The sequence below is a fragment of the Canis lupus genome, chromosome 17, assembly GCF_048164855.1.
Source record: "Canis lupus baileyi chromosome 17, mCanLup2.hap1, whole genome shotgun sequence".
Taxonomy (NCBI): Eukaryota; Metazoa; Chordata; class Mammalia; order Carnivora; family Canidae; genus Canis; species Canis lupus.
In genome coordinates, this window is record NC_132854.1 from 19675975 (window position 1) to 19693184 (window position 17210).

General features: G+C 34.5%; 1 long non-coding RNA gene across 3 annotated transcripts in view; it reads left to right on the forward strand.

The window, feature by feature from the left end:
* The window catches only part of LOC140607949 (uncharacterized), a 124091-nt gene that overhangs the window by 11528 nt on the left and 95353 nt on the right, over nt 1-17210 (forward strand). For 2 of the 3 annotated variants that reach the window (XR_012009872.1, XR_012009873.1), the window contains exon 2: nt 11141-11273. This is a non-coding gene — a long non-coding RNA (uncharacterized lncRNA). Of the gene's footprint in view, nt 1-11140; nt 11274-15013; nt 15246-17210 lie in introns of those variants that run through there. The other variant, XR_012009871.1, reaches the window with a different exon arrangement.

The window sequence follows — 17210 nt, forward strand, 5'->3', positions numbered from 1 at the left end:
CATGCAGGTTGGCAGTATCTGCTTCTCCTATGGTAAGAGCTTTGTTCACTATTATCTCAGTCTCCCTATTACTTACCTTCTTGGCTGCTCTACTCATTTTCTTTGTTAACTGTTCTGTGGTGGCATTTGATACTGTATTCTTGTAATAAGCTACGAAGCATTGTGTTAAGGAGCTATAGATGGACTAATGAGTTGATATTCAATAAACAGGTAACCTCTCTTGGAAGACAAGCAGAAACCAACCAGTTGTTCACCAATATCTGTATTTTCTCTTCTTTGACAGACTTCTAGTTTACATTTCCAAAATCCTTTGCAGTTAGGTAGGGCTGTGTGATGCGTTCTCACCAGTGGTATACAAAAAAAAAAAAAAATGATGAAGCCTTTCCTAGACTTGGGCTCTAAAGTCTCCCTGACATCTTTCAAATTCTTTCTTTCTTTATCTGAATGCAAACAATTAAGTGGAGATTTCTGAATATTTAAACATGCCAGAGCTTTGAGATGGAAAGGGCCAGTGTCCTTGATTGACTGCATAGAACAGCAATTACTCCTTACCTGCATTGTAATATGTCATGAGATAGGCACAAAACTTTACTGATATAAGCCATGAGGAATTATTGGTTATTTGTAAGAGAAGTTAAATTATCCTGATTAGTGCAACTGCACTACATGGAAAGTCTAATTTATAATAATTGTTATAATGTTAGATAACCGATTTTTTTCCCTTACACTTACAGCTTTTTGTAATTACCAATGAATGGCATGAGTTATTTTTAAGAGCTTTGCTTGTCTCTTGGAAACTTTATTCTTCTTGATTTCTCTGTTTCTTATTTTCAAATCAAGGAATGGTATTTTAATATGTTGATATGACATTTAAATCAAATTGAAAGAGATCTATATGTATTACCAATAAATTAGACATGTAATTTTCTGTCCAAGCTAGGACACTTAAAAGTAAAAAATTGGGCAGTCCCGGTGGCACAGCGGTTTAGCGCCGCCTGCAGCCCACGGTGTGATCCTGGAGACCAGGGATCGAGTCCCACATCTGGCTCCCTGCATGGAGCCTGCTTCTCCCTCTGCCTGTGTCTCTGCCTCTCTCTCTCTCTCTCTCACTCTGTATCTCTCATGAGTAAATAAAATAAAATCTTTAAAAAAAGAAAAAAAGGCTACAATATTAAAAAAAAGTAAAAAATTTGCTAAAAATGATTGAAATACAAATTTATAACAAATTGTAAAGCAAGAATACTGTAAAATATTAATTTTACGATAACAAATTGGTTTATTAGATAGGTATTTGTAAAAACTTTTCGATTTCTTTTAGCTTTTAAAAATAAAATTCTTTATAAAAAGTATAAAGCAATATATACATACATGTCAGCAAAATTTTAAAAATAACTATTTTATATTGATTATCTAAACAAAAATAAGCAAATCAGAAAACTTATTCTTGTCACATATTTACATACTTTAATCACTTTACTAGCCCTATGAGTCTCTAATATCAAGTGATTTATACATTTTTGAATCATGGTATCTTTTCAACAAAGTATTAACATTAAATTTTTTTAAGTTTTATTTATTCATGAGAGACACAGAGAGAGCGAGAGAGAGAGAGAGAGGCAGAGACACAGGCAGAGGGAGAAGCAGGCTCAATGCAGGGAGCCTGACCTGGGACTTGATCCCTGGACTTGAGTATCACACCCTGGACTGAAGGCAGTGCTCAACCGCTGAGCCACCCGGGCTGCCCACATTTTAAATTTTTTAAATCAATTTGATCATGATCTCTATCACAATTGATTTGTATGCTTAATTAATTAAAAACATTTGCCACATTCAATTTAGTCTTAATCTTAGATTAGAATATTTTTAATTGTGAGAAAGCTCAGGTAAAATGCTGGTAAGAAAAGAATAGTATTTGGGCACCTGGGTGGCTCAGTCAGTTAAGTGGCTGCCTTAGGCTCAGGTCATAATCCCAGGGTCATGGAATCCAGCTCCGCTTTGGGCTCCCAGCTCAGTGGGGAGTCTGCTTCTCCCTCTTCCTCTGCCACTTTCCCTTGTTGTATGTACTCTCTCTCAAGTAAATAAAATCTTAAAAAAAAATAGTATCAATGTTTTTCACTATTCAAATATGAAAATATTGCAGCCCAAATATAGAATAGCTACTACTCTCCTTTGCCTGTGAATTCCAGAGTATCTTTTCTTTGGTAAATATTTACATGAGAAAAAAGCCATTCTATTAGCTCTTTCTTGTTTCAAGCTTTGTTTTAAATAACTGCAATATCCTAAAAGGTTAAAAGGATTAGATTTTAGTTCTCCATCCACTGAATATTTTATTAAAATTTCTACCTGATTTCAAATAAATTTTAACTAAAATATAAAGTGGTGCTTTAAAAAATAATTAAAACCACCCTGGGTTCTTAAAGGCGATTTCTAAAAGGTTTTCCAAAGGTCAGATATTTCTTAAATACAACTGATAATGGGCACTAGAAGATAAAGATGTAATATAATGCAGAAATTCAAGAGCTACATAACTAAAAACATTAATCAGTTACATTAAATCCTTATGTGGGGATGCCTGGGTGGCTCAGCGGTTAAGCATCTGCCTTTGGACCAGGGCATGATCCTGGAGTCCCAGGATCGAGTCGCACATCAGGCTCCCTGCATGGAGCCTGCTTCTCCCTCTGCCTATGTCTTTCTCTCTCTCTCTGTCTCTCATGAATAAATAAATAAAATCCTTAAAAAAAAAAAAAAACTGTGTGTACCTGCATGTGTGTATATATATGTAGCATATGTTACATTTTGATAGCTACAGCTTCTATTACAATTGCTGAAATATGAATTTATTTGAATGTAATAATAAATTATGTCTATGCCTTGAAACTTATTTCTAATATACTTTGTACTCCATATGTTTTTAAGTTTATTAAGGATCATTTTTTAAAATATGATACTCTGTCCCACTGAAATTTATCATTAATATTGACTTTATAGTAGCATTAACTAATGTTTGATGTTTAATATTTGACAAAATGAACTTCTAATAGCTTCATTCTGATTTCATAAATTGGATGAAAATATGCAAGCTATATAAAATGTTAGGTAACTTCTTATATAAAGTATCTGATGGCATTGCTATAAAACTGGAATAATTTCATTATCTATGAAGGATTTTCTGATGACACAACTAACATATTGACTATTTTTCATGATGTATAAGAAAAATTAGGGACGCCTGAGTGGCTCAGTGGTTGAGCGTCTGCCTTTGGCCCAGGGTGTGATCCTGGAGTCCTGGGATGGAGTCCCGCATCAGGCTCCGTGCATGGAGCCTGCTTCTCCTCTCTCTACCTGTGTCTCTGCCTCTCTCTCTCTCTCTCTGTGTCTCATGAATAAATAAATAAAATCTTTAAAAAAAAAAAGAAAAATTGAAGATGAAAATAGAACAAAAGTAATTTTTAAATTATTTATTTATTTATTTATTTATTTATTTATTTATTTATTTATTTATGATAGACACAGAGAGAGAGAGAGGCAGAGACACAGGAGGAGGGAGAAGCAGGCTCCATGCCGGGAGCCCGACACGGGATTCGATCCCAGGCCCCAGGATCGTGCCCTGGGCCAAAGGCAGGCGCCAAACTGCTGAGCTACCCACGGATCCCCAGAACAAAAGTAATTTAAAAAAATCTTTGAGTAAATTTTGTAGCCACTTTTTCATATCAGCTTTAAGTTTATAAAGATAATAATAGAATTTGACCAAAATAATAGGGATAGACAACAGAACTTCAATCAGGTGACAATTTCAAATTTAGTTCTATGGTAAAGAATGATGATTTAATTGCTAAAACTTTTTATTTGAACACATACATCTTCACATATCAACTAGTTTTATCAAGTATTCCTCAGCAGATTTGATACTTTAGACTTCCTTTTTTTAGATTATTTATTTATTTATTCATGAGAGAGAGAGAGAGAGAGAGAGGCAGAGACACAGGCAGACGGAGAAGCAGGCTCCATGCAGGTAGCCCGACATGGGGCTCGATCCTGAGACTCCAGGATCATGCCCTGGGCCAAAGGCAGGCGCTGAACCGCTGAGCCACCCAGGGATCCCTTGACTTCCTGTACTGTATCTTGTCACCATGGTGGGCAGTAAATATTGATCAACATTCTGTGTGGCTACATTATCAATAACAACTTTCTTGGACAATAAAGCATATAACTCAACTTTCCATTAAATGTATATATTTTTTAGTTTATTGCTACCTAATGATTTTAAAAAAATGACGCAAAAGCATCCAAATAAAAGCATGACCAAACAATAAATGTAGAGTTGTAAGTTTGAACCATAAATGACAAAATAATTAGTATGACAAAAACATCCATATCAATATGTTCTACTGCATGGCTACTCAAATTCTACATAATGCATATATTTACAATATAATTAACACATGATTTCTCCTTACTCCTAGTGGCTTTTGGTATCTCATAAACATTATCAGGTGCCATGCATGGCACAGCTAGCTATCTGTCAAATCTTCAGCAAAGACAGCCAAGTGAGAGAACATACTTCATGTTATTAGTTAGAATACTATCTTTAAAGAGGTTAGTTCCCTTGGGTCTTGGAAATGTTAGGAAATGAGAACCAGGGTTTTAGTTGTCTTTCAGATTTAAATGCATGTTAGAACTTAGTTCACTACCATGAGTCTCTACCACCATGGGAACAAAGGCAGAAGATGAAAGTACAAAGTGACAATATGCCATACCCATCCTAGATGAATGCAACTATTGATAATAATTTTTAGTAACAAAAAAAAATCATGAACAAATGGTAGATAAACCAGATGGGTCTCAATAATAGTAGGTGTAAACTGGACATATCCCAGGAAAACCAACATTTGGTCACCCATGATATTGACACTTCTTTATCATGGAACCATATTTGAAATTGTCACTTGGTTGGAGTTCTGTTGTCTGTTCGATAATTTTAATCGAGTTTCATAATTATCTTTGTAATCTGAAAGCTGATATGAACCTTAAAGTTCTAGGACAGAAAAATCTCAGTCTGATAGCTACAAATACTGAATGTAAGTATCTGGATGGATTGCCAATCACTATAAAAAAAGTAAATAATCTCATTTTTAATCTAGTTACATTGATGCACATTGAGTCACATAAATTTAATCTGGAATTATAATCATGTAATATTGTTATCATTCAACAGTAAAAAATTTAAAAAATGCTGAAGGTATCACAAAGTAAAACACATTGGATTAAAGACTACTTGAGCATTCAGTTGCTTGTTTAGTGAGGGAGCTGTGAAAATGGAAGAGTATAAACACTAACACAGAGGTCCCTTTGCCATTAACATCTGTGACAGCCACGGTTATTAATATTATAACCGTTTTTCACAGCAGGAATGATTTCAACTTCCATTTTATATTACAACAAATAATTTGGGAAATGATTAATGAGATTTTTAATTATAGATTGAGTTTATCTTAAAACAATCTGTGGCACTACAGCTGGAAAGGATCAAGCTTTAATTACATCCAGGAAAAATTCCACAGTGATGCGAAACACGTCCATTTTAGGGTGCCCAGATCTTCTCTGTGACTGGTTCACCTTCACACTTGGCTGCTTAGCTCTGTTTTTTAGCACATGGTGCTAATGAGTCCACGGTCGTGTTTTCACTCCCCATATGTGCCAGTTAGCTTCATTCTGTTCCAGTGCTACAGATTGTTTTCCTAAACTTGTACTGCTAACCCAAAGATTTCTCCACTCACTCACCAGGGAGATCTGGCAAAAAAGCATGGAAGATTCATCATAAAACTAAAACTACTGCTGATTGCTTAGGGATGAAGATAAGAAGGCTTACTTGGAAAAATCAGTGTATATTCCTTAAAATGGCATGTTAATTCAGAGGCTTTCTCTGACTTCATTAGTTTTACTTTAAAAAAATAATTACTTAAGGGAGACTGCATAGAATAAAAGAACACTAGACTAAGGTTTTAAACCCAGATTTTATTCTGACCATTTTGCCAAAGTAGCTGTAAGACCTTGAACATTATGTAATTAGCCTATGCTCATTATCCTTATTGGAAAAGTCTGAATAGTGCCTCAGATAATTGTCCACCAGACGACCTCTAAGTGTTTATAATTCCATGACTCAAGATGTCAGGCACTGGAAGCATTATTGGACATGAAGCTGGAGGCTGGAAGGGGGACTTGACGTATCTCAAAAACTCAACCTGAGTCTCAGGCAGTTGTTAGTTGTTAGTTGTCAGGATCTCTTGTTGAGCAAAAATGTACTCCCATTGACATACAGGTGCTTCTGTTTTGTAGAGCTGGCTTTACAGTTTGTTCCTTATAGGAAGTGTGCAATATCAGCCTTCAGGCCAGGGGAATAAATATATGGTATTGGTCTCAATGAATTTGCTCACTAACTATCTTTCTTTTGTTTATCTCAGCAGACTTCTGCCGTAGGCTTAGAATGAATACATTCTTTCTTGTCAAGTCCTGGTAATTATTTTTCACCATAAATAAGCACAGAGCCCTTTTCAGCTATGCATCACCGAATAACTGTCAGAAGACAAGTGCCATGACAAGAAATGTCCCTCCTTAAAATGATTTATTTATTTCTACCCAAAGACACTTTGTTGAGAGGAGAGGTTGACATGATATCTTTCTGCTTCACATAAAAATAGGCTCTTGTTTACTAATCTAGAGAGAAATAAGTAAATCCATATTTAACCTAAGTGCCTATCATAAAGACTTAGGGTTTGTTTTAACAATATAGGCTAGAGACGAATCAGGACTAAAGCAATTGTTACTGAAGAATTTAATTATTACACCTAAAAAGAAACAGTACCCATTGTTAGTTTATTCATAGTAACTATGCCTGGGGTTGGGGTAGACAGAGAATACTTTTATTTATGAATGAATGAATTTCCATGGCTTAGTGTTCATGAGATATAATTTTAAGTATTTTTCCATGGACACTTAGCAGGATATGTAGATAATGCAAATACTTCATTTACTTTTACTCACTTACACACACAGACACACACAGAATATTAAGGGTTATTTATTCTATCCTTTCATTCCATTCCATTGATTCTTGCTCCTGGTTGTATGTAAGAGGTGGACAAGCAGCCTTGCCTTTCTGATTCCACAACTGTTCTTACTCTATATGTTTAAGATTAGGAGACAGAGAAGAATGCCAAAAATCACCTTATTATTGTTTTGGAAGGAAGGGAAGAACCTATTAGAGCCAAGAAAGAAGTAAAAGATGTAAATATGAAAAAAAGGCAGAGTGAAATTTATTATTCTCAGTTGACCTGATTATGTGTGGAGAAAATCTAAAAGAATCACATAAAATTTTTTGAGTCAATAATCAAATTAAGTAAGAGTGCAGGTTAAATTAGTAATCAAAAATCAAGAACTTTTAATATGCAAACTATCATAAGGTAAATAATATTTTGTAAGAAAATACTCTATTTCAATGGCAAAAAAAATACTATAAAGACAGCAGTTCTTCCTTTATTCAAACAATGACAAACCACAGAAGGTAGTTTTTTTTTAATGGCAAAATATGCTAACTTCCTTGTGTAAAACGAATCAGTTTGCCATGAAAATCTGAAAAGTAAGAGTGATAAAGTAACTAGACTCTTAGGTAACAAAATATATATTGAAGCAATAATATATAAAATAAATTTTAAATAATTTATGGACTTTTATTCTTATATTTCTTTTTTAAACAACAATCTGGTTGGCAATAAAACATGTTTAGATTATAAGACATTTTTATGTTTGGGGTATTAAACCTGTGACTATCAACAAAGGTTGTTATTTTCAAATCTTTATGTTACTAATATATCAAAATCAGAGCATGAAGGGCATAAAGTGGCTCTAGGTCATGTTCAGGGACTGTTTAAATGCTTTTTCTTTAGCTGGTAACCCATCACAAAATTAAGAACCAGGTTTAAATAACTACAAAGCCAATTCCAAAATTATATCATTTTGCTCTATTTTGAGAATTGAACACATATTTAGTTGAAAAGTTAGTGGAGATTTAATTAATTTGCCACATTTCTTAAATAAAGCAGATGCTTGTTAACATTTTATGTTGTGTTTTCTTCTTCTATAAGATGGCAATTGTGCACAAGAATTGGAAGAACATATTTGAAAAGGCCTCTTTGCTAACACAAATCACTGCTTTTCTTCCACCCATGCTTCCTTGGTCATCATAAAGCAGGTAGCACCAATGGCAGAAGATAAATAAATACTGAAGACTAACTGTCCCTCACTAATACCCAACAGTTTACCTTGTCCTTGATATTTGGAGAAATAACTCAAACTTAATCTTAAATAGCAGTGTAAGCAATCATATACACTTCAAAAAAGTATGCTAGGAGTCATGTACTTTAAAATTAATTCAGTTAACCAGCAGTTTGATGGTTTTAAATCCAAAATTAGAGAAATGGAAGAAAGGGTAAAACTACTGGAAAAACACAGTAGGGAATGTAAGTAGAGTGTGAAAACTGCTGTGGAACAGATTGCTGTTATAATTAGAGACAACATTTCACTCTCCTTTAAATACGAGTCCCTGGAAATTGCTCTGAGTGAAAGAGAGGGAGACACAGCTGTTTCAGTGTACAGCTGGTGGGAATCACAAAGACCATAGTCAGACATAAACTGGTTGAAAAATAAACCAGCTAAGAAGTAACAGTAACTGTTAGCAGACCTTAGATCAAATATGTATTGTTCTTAATAAAATACAGTAAACTTACCTGAGTTTCAATGGTGAAGAAGATGTCTACCTGCTAAAAAATATATTACATATGTATAATGATTTCTGCAAGTCTTCCATCATATAGAAGTGAAAAGCCTAAATCTAAAAGAATAAGATAGTTGAATATTATAAATTTAATAGGGTTAATTGTAGCTTTAACATTAAATTATGTCTCATATAAATCTTGAGAAAAAGCAACCAAATATTTGGTGATTAATTGAGAGTCTTCTCCCTGTAAAGTCTAAACAACATTGAATGGAGGACTGGGAAGGACATTCCACATGCCCAATTTCTGGGATCACCAGCCCTCTGCATGTTCTCTGGAGGATCACGCATCCTCTATCCTCTCTCTTAATTTGTCTTCCTACATCAATGCCAGACAAATAAAAAATAAAGAATGCATATTCCTTTGGCTTGGAGTTGACCCAAACCTCAGAAATAGCAGAATTCCTCATTTTCTTCTCTCATCTTTTAATTTTATCAAATAATGACATATACATTAGACTTTTCTTCCTTTTCCTTTTCCTCCTCTCCCCCTCCTCCCTCCTCATCTCCTTCTCCTCCTCCTTCTTTGTTTCCACAACATACACAGAACAGTTCCCACCAGAACATTAGCTGTGCAGTTGTACACATAGACCTATCTTCTAGATTTTGCTAGAGAGGCTGTTATGATATTTGTCAAAAACACATTATCCTGTGAGTGTGAGGAATGCCAGAGAGGTGGTAAGTGACTGTGAACTGGCTCTAGGAATCCACAGGTTGGCTGTTTGCCCTTTGTTGATCGTATTAAAAAGCAACCCGGGAAGCCTGATGTACTTGTCTCTACAATGCAGACAATTTTCACTTTTCTTGCCTTTGCTTCATTCTGCCAGGGAAGAAAGGAGTGTAAAGAAGAACAATCTCTCTGATGAGAATCCAAATACTCAAACAGCATTTCTTCTGTGTCCCTTCTCTCTGATTGCTGTTCCATGGAACATTTGCACTTTAGCATTATAAGAAAAGGAGCAGATCTTTTCTTCTAAGTTAGGGACATGTTATGTTTTGCTGGGTATGGTTTAATCAACTATTGTTGATAATAAATGTATTGTACAAGATGTTGTCCCATCTTCCCTTCACTTGCATATTAAGGAGATATTTGACATATCTCAATTTCATGTGTTAATAGTCACTTGTTCGTAAGAGTGTCTTGACTACCTCTTCTGACCAATAAAATGATTCCATCTTTTATTTTGAAAACTATGGAAGAGGCATAAAAAAAAGAATGAAGCCAAGTTACTGATAAAAAAAAAAAATAGATGTGGAGGGGATCCCTGGGTGGCTCAGCGGTTTAGTGCCTGCCTTCAGCCCAGTTTGTGATCCTGGAGTCCCAGGATGGAGTTTCCACATCAAGCTCCCTGCATGGAGCCTGCTTCTCCCTCTGCCTGTGTCTCTGCCTTCCTCCCTCCCTCTCTCTCTCTCTCTGTGTGTCTCTCATGAATTGAAAAAAAAAAAAAAAAGATGTGGATTACAGTATGAAAACAACATTAGGTCAATATACATGGTGACTCAGATAATTTTTAAAAACAAAAGGCTTTGCTTAAACTTGGGAATTGTTATTAATCAATAAAAATAGAATTTTAGTGCAATTCCTTAGTTGAACTCTGAAACCTCAACTGATATGATATTATATTCTTTAATAACTCCTCATTGTGCTTTAAGTTTATTGATCACATTCAAAATAACTTATCTAATGGCTGTATTTGCCACCAGAAGGATTTCTGCATGAAAACAGAGAAAATGTCTACCTCTAGGGCCCTGAACAGGACCTGCACATACTATATACTAATTAAACACTTCCTGATTTACTAATTATTCATTCATTCACTCATTAACTCCACAGATTTTATTAAACACCTGCCATTATGGAACTTACATAGTATAGTAAAAGATCAGACAATAAAACATGCAAGTAAATCATCCATTTCATTAAAAGGAAAGAAATGTTACAGGTAAAAGAAAAAATGGAACCACTTAAGAAGGATTAAGGATGTTGGCGTTGGGAGTAGGGTAAGAGAGGCCTCATATACTGTGATTAGAACAAATCTGATTTGCACTTGAATTTCTAAATGAAAACTGCTCCAGGCAGAGAAAAAGCAGGAGAACATCTAATATATTCAAGGAACAGAAATTACTTTTGTTGAAATATTATCAAGAATCTAGATGTATTTTTATGTTATCTCCCCTTTCTAAAGAGTCTTTGTATTTGTGGGGTTTTTTTTAGGATGGTTTTGCAGATTACCCATGAATTATTTTCACAGTTATGATGACAGGAATCCAAATACTATCTTTTGACACCACAGATCTGTTTTCCAACAGAGACATTCATTCCTTCCATCTGAAACGACCATGGAGAAAATAGAGTCGAGGTGTAATAGAGCTTAAAATCAACTTTATTAAATTGAATTTCTCCAGAATTGAGAAGACATCTCACTTTTTCTATAGCCTTCAGGTAAACACTTCCAAAGTGGTATTTTAATAACTATTTAAGCACACAAGGACAGCTGTTCAGGTGGTCTCAGAGAGGATGAAAAATTGCATATGTCATCTGCCAGAGCAGATACTAAATTACCTTGGCCTACAGAAACTTTTTATTTGCCTAGAAGGTATTTATTTTCCCACTTGAGGTGTTGGAAAAACAATAGTCTAAACTTCCTATGACAGAAAATATATCAGTGAAAACTCAGCATCGTTTTATTCTTTTATTATATACTGTTACTAGTGACCTAAACTTTCTATGATAGAATATTAGTAAAAATAGCACTGCTTTCATCTTTTACTACATCCTCTGTTACGTTGTTTCTGGGCTTATTGATAGCATAAGCCAAGGATTTGATCTTTTTCTTAATAAGCATTTCTTTAGCATTTCACATCACCTATTCAATCAAAAGAACACATAGTTCACAGAGGTTTAAATTAAGTATTTTCTTCTTGAAGTTTGCTTAATTCATACATAACATGCTATTTTTCTAAGTACTTTTTTTTTTTTTTTTTTTTTTACCTGGGGACATTTCAATATAATTAATATATTGAGCTTTAATGGACTGAAAAATAACTAATTGAAAGTATTATTTCTGTATTACATCTAATGTTGAATGTGTGTGAGAGGGATGCCTGGGTGGTTCAGCGATTGAGCCTTTGGCTCTGGGCATGATCCCGGGATCTGGGATCGAGTCCTGCATCAGGCTCTTTGCATGGAGCCTGCTTCTTGCTTCTCCCTCAGCCTGTGTCTCTGCCTCTCTATCTCTCTGTGTCTCTCATGAATGAATAAATAAAATCTTAAAAAAAAAATAATGTTTGTGAGAATACCTTGGAAAATTTGTGGTCATTTATGCCAACAGAGGAAAAGGAATGAATACAACAATATAATTATTTTTGTTACTTATGAAAGTCCTTTTAGTGTTACATATAATTCTCTATATAAAGCAAATTTTTCATTTTTTTAAAAAATATTAACTCACATAGTGATTGTTTGAATTAAGAATAAGGACAAAGCAGTGCACATTCATTAGGATGGCCATCATCAAAATAACAAGTGTTGGTGAAGGTGGGGAGGAACTGAAATACTTGTGCACGGCTGATGGGAATATAAAATGGTACAGCTGGGAAAACAATATGAAATTTTCTCAAAAATTAAAAATAGAATTACCATGTGATCTAGCAGTTACACTTCTAGGTATATATACCTAAAGTAATTGAAAGCAAGGTCTCAAGGAGATATTCGTATGCTCATATATGTAACAGCATTATTCACAAGAGCTAGAATGTGGAGGCAGATCAAGTATCCCTTGATGGATGAATGGATAAGCAAAATATATGTACATATAAAATCTGCATACACATAATGGAATATTATTCAGCTTTAAGAAGGTCAGAGATTCTGACAAATGCTACAACATGGATAAAACTTATGGACATTATGCTAAGTGAATAAAGGCAGTCACAAAAAACAGCTATTGTATGATTGTATGATTCTAGGTACTTATATGCAATACCTAGAGTAGCCAAAATTATATAGCTAGAAAGTAGAATGGTAGTTACTGGGGCTGGGGAAAAGGGAGACTGCAGAATTATTGTTTAGTAGGTACAGTGTTTCCATTTTACAAGTTGAAAAGAGTTCTGGAGTTAGATGGTGGTGATGGTAGCACAACACTATGAATGCATTTAATATCACTAAATTGTACATTTCCCATGATAAACACATTGCAGAAAAAAATTTAAAAGTAAAAGCACAGGACCTTGATGTTCTTACCCTGACACTGCTGTCTACTTTTTTTTTTTTTTTTTTGCCATCCCTGTTGTACATGCTTCTTAGGTAGTTTTATCCACACTTAATTCTGTCCAAGTTTCAAATTAACATTATATGAACATACTTCATTAGAAATAGCTGCTGAATATCCTACTAATGAATATTTTGTAGGTCCTTTTGTGAGACTTCTTTTTTTTCTGTTAGTTTGATAAAGCTTCAGTGAATTGCTGTGCATAATAGGATCATTTCCTTAGATATACATATATGCAATAATTGAATCAAGGAATATAAACTTAAGGTACCTTTCATAAATTATATGACAAAGTACTGTTTTAGTCTCTATTGCCTTGAGAAAATGAAGTGCTAGTAACAATATATTATCACCTGCATTGGTTATTTTAATTATCTATCCTCTGTGCCTACTGAATTATAAATGTACATCACATTCATTATCAAATAAGATGTGAAATACTTCTCCGTGCTTATTTACTAATTATTTCTTTTATGTCCTTTTCTCACTTTTTTGTTTACAACAATGTATTTGAATCAGCTGACAATGTAATAAAAATACTACCTATAAAAATGGTTAAAATGGTAAATTTTAGATTATATGTATTTTACCATGTTAAAACAATTATAAAAAAATCAGTACAAAAGAATTAGTCTAATTCTAAAATAAACTTTTGATTAAATTGTAAACTCATTGAGTAATATTAAATATCACCAACTGACAAGAATAAGATGCCATTTCTGGTCCCCCAAATCTTAGCATCACACTGACGAATTAGGATCCACACTTCACAAGAAAAATGATGATATTCATAGTGTGACTATATTTGTGTGTGCTTAACTGTGACTAAACTTCATTATGGAAGTATAAATTATGATTATATTTGATAAGTAATCTGATAGTGAAAAAAATACTATAGTCATAAGCACTTTGACAATTTCAAATATTATTCAGGCTTTTTCATTTTTAATGGTTAAAAAAATGGTGTTAAATAAAATGTATATTCCTAAACTGTGCCTAATAAACAAACACCTCCTTGGGAGGAAAAAGTAGGTATGGCCAAGGTCTCATTTAGTATTTATACTATACATATTCAGGGTTACGAATTTTTTTCTTGTAATGATTTTTATTCAGTAAGCATGTTGAAGGAGGTCACTGAGAGGACGTGACCACCAGTTGACCTGTAAGCCCATCTGGGCAATTGGAGGCTCCTCTTGCCCTCCCCTTGGAATGTGCTTTCAGACAACCATTCCAGAGGTGGGAGCAGTTTCAAGGATGCAGCCTTGAGAGACCATGTGTTGCTCTGGACCGTGTGAGGCCCTCTGGACACGTATCTACTGTAGAATCAGTTAAGGCCTCTCCTTATAAACCTTTAAGATGCTGGCAGCAGCCACGGAGATCCCCTGGTCTTGCGGCAGCCTAAGAAAAGCCTCTTAAGCAAGTTCTCTTGCTTGTTGCACCTGCCACCAACCAGTCCGGAGTGGCTGTCTCTGAATGCAGTGACTGCTTGCCCTCTGTGCGCCACCAGGATCACATTTCAGCTGCTGCGCTCCCAAGATGCAGAGCCACAGAGCAGGAGCAAAAGTCTTTCTCTGCAAGCCTTGTATGTGCAGTTTTTAATTGGAGGACTCACAACAGTGTGACAATTTAAACAGTTTTAAAAGACATTATTGTATTTGTCCTCTTATCTTCGGCAACCTAAGAACTGACGAGTTGTATAAATGAACTGTACAAATCCTGTTTGACTTCTTTAGCAGAAAAAAACACTGCTTTGTATTTCCCTCCTCTCATAGAGGATCTGTGTTTTCCACAGTATTCATAGAAAAATTTCAAAATTTCCAGTTAGGTGATCCTTACAGAACTAACGCTATGTTAAAAGCCCACATAAATATGTATTATATAAAATGTTAAAATCTTTTTTTTTCTCCACAAGGGATGAATAAGCAAGTTGGATCATTACCAGTAATCCAGGGGAGCTGCTTTAAGTTGAATATAGACTTAATGAACATGGAGAAGTATTTTTCATATCCTATCTTCACTAAATGAATGATATTGATGAATTTTGTCTTGGAAAAACACATTTATGTGTTCATCTAATTCATATAAAATCAATTTTGATATGTGTTTTAAAAATTCATTAAATAAAATTTTATTAATATATCTAATACTGAATATCTATGCATTTTTTCGTTTGGAAAGTTTGTAGCAATTTGTGTCAATGTAGGAATAAGAATAAATGTAAACTTATTTCATTTCACATATCTGTTTCTTCATCTCAATTTTTAATTCTGTGTATAATTCAGTAAATATCTATAGTAGCCATATCAGCTAGAATTACATTAAAGCTATGTGAACAAGTAATTTGACTTCATCAAATAGAAATTTCTTTCTTCACGTAAGTAGCATAAGGGAAGACTATTCAGACAAGATATGGCAGTTTCATTATGTCCTCAGTGACCCTACCTTCTTTAGCCTTCTATTCCATCTTCATGTGCAGTGTTCATCCTCATTCTTGTAAAATGGCTTCTGCATCTCTAGCTATTATGATCGTGTCCCAGAGTACAAGACAGAGGAAAGATGAAAGGTGATAATCAAAAGGTGCTCATGATTCTATAGGTCTGCCAACTCTGACAAGCTAAAAGCAAGAGAGAAAGCAGATTTTCTTATGTGAAAAAATATATGATAAATATTTTAAATTTTATTTAAGCATAAGGGATTGGAATTAAGAGTCAGATCACAGACAGCAATTGGGAAAGTTAGAAACCTTTTCATTATAACTATGAACAGGGCTATCACACAAAAGATAAAAGAGTGGGTCAGGCATTTGTTATTATCTGGAATCAGGAATGAGGCAAAGAAGAAAGCAACGATTAAACCAAAAAGAATCGATGCCAGGGTTTAAAGTGAGAAGAAATGTAGACTTTGGGAAACCAACATCAAGATTGTGGCGGGTTATAGAGCTTTCATGGAAAGAAAACATGAAATAAGAGGACATTCTTTACACTCTATATACATTTTAATTTCTTTTGGTGAGAAAATGAGACTAGATATGAGTAATTCACAACTATTAAGGGGAAGTGATAGCAATTTGTTGCCAATAAGGGGATTACTGTGAACATTTGTTTTTTTTATCTTGGCTGGAGTAAATGTGGGGTTTTTAGTATTATAATATCTACTTAGATACTATGAAGCATTCAAGTACACTTTTTTTTAAGAAAACATAGACTTGCTGACCAAGTCCTATGATGAGGGACTTCACCTGTATAAACACAGTAGGGGAATATATATTGGTCCCACTAGTCTATTGAGGCTCCTGCTGTTTCAACCCAACTGTGGCAAGGCTTTTATGGATTAGTATAGACCAGAATGTTTGGCTGGAGAAAAATTAACTGGCAAAAACAAAACATCCCATGAGGTTCTAAACACAAAACTGAATTTTGTTTTTTTTAAATTGAATTTTTAAGTGACTCACAATCTCTCTGTCCCTCTCTCCCTCTGTCTGTATGTGTGTGTATATATTTCTATCTTTAAAAGGAATAAACTCTATTTCAATTAAATAGCTTACGGAAAGTGCTAGCAAAATATCTGTTCCATAATAAGCACTTGCTCAATAGTAGCTCATATGAGAAAAAAAAGGATCATTTTCCTTCAAGAAGAAAATATATTTATACACACAATTGTTTCTTCAGAGTTTAGTTAGAGGGGTGCCTGAGTGGCTCAGTTGGTTAAGCATCTGCCTTTGGCTTGAGTCGTGATCCTGGGGTCCTGGGATCGAGTCCCACATTGAGCTCCCCACTTGATAGGGGGCCCTGCTTCTCCCTCTGCCTCTAGTTGCTACTCCCTCTGCTTGTGTTCTCTCTCTCTCCCTCTGTCAAATAGATAAATAAAATATTTTTTGATAAAGAGTTTAGTTAGAAGGTGTCATTTTATACATCACTGACTTTCAAAATTTGGGGCCTGAAAATCCTTTTGTAAAAATCATTTTCTGGAGACTTCCAATGTCTAAAAATGTAAAAGAACTATTCTAATTAAAACAGATGTCTGGAATCCTGCTCCCTCTGCTCCTCAATCCAATGACTTTGAGACTCCTGTGGCAACTCCAAGTTGCCCTAGAAGTCCTCAAACATATT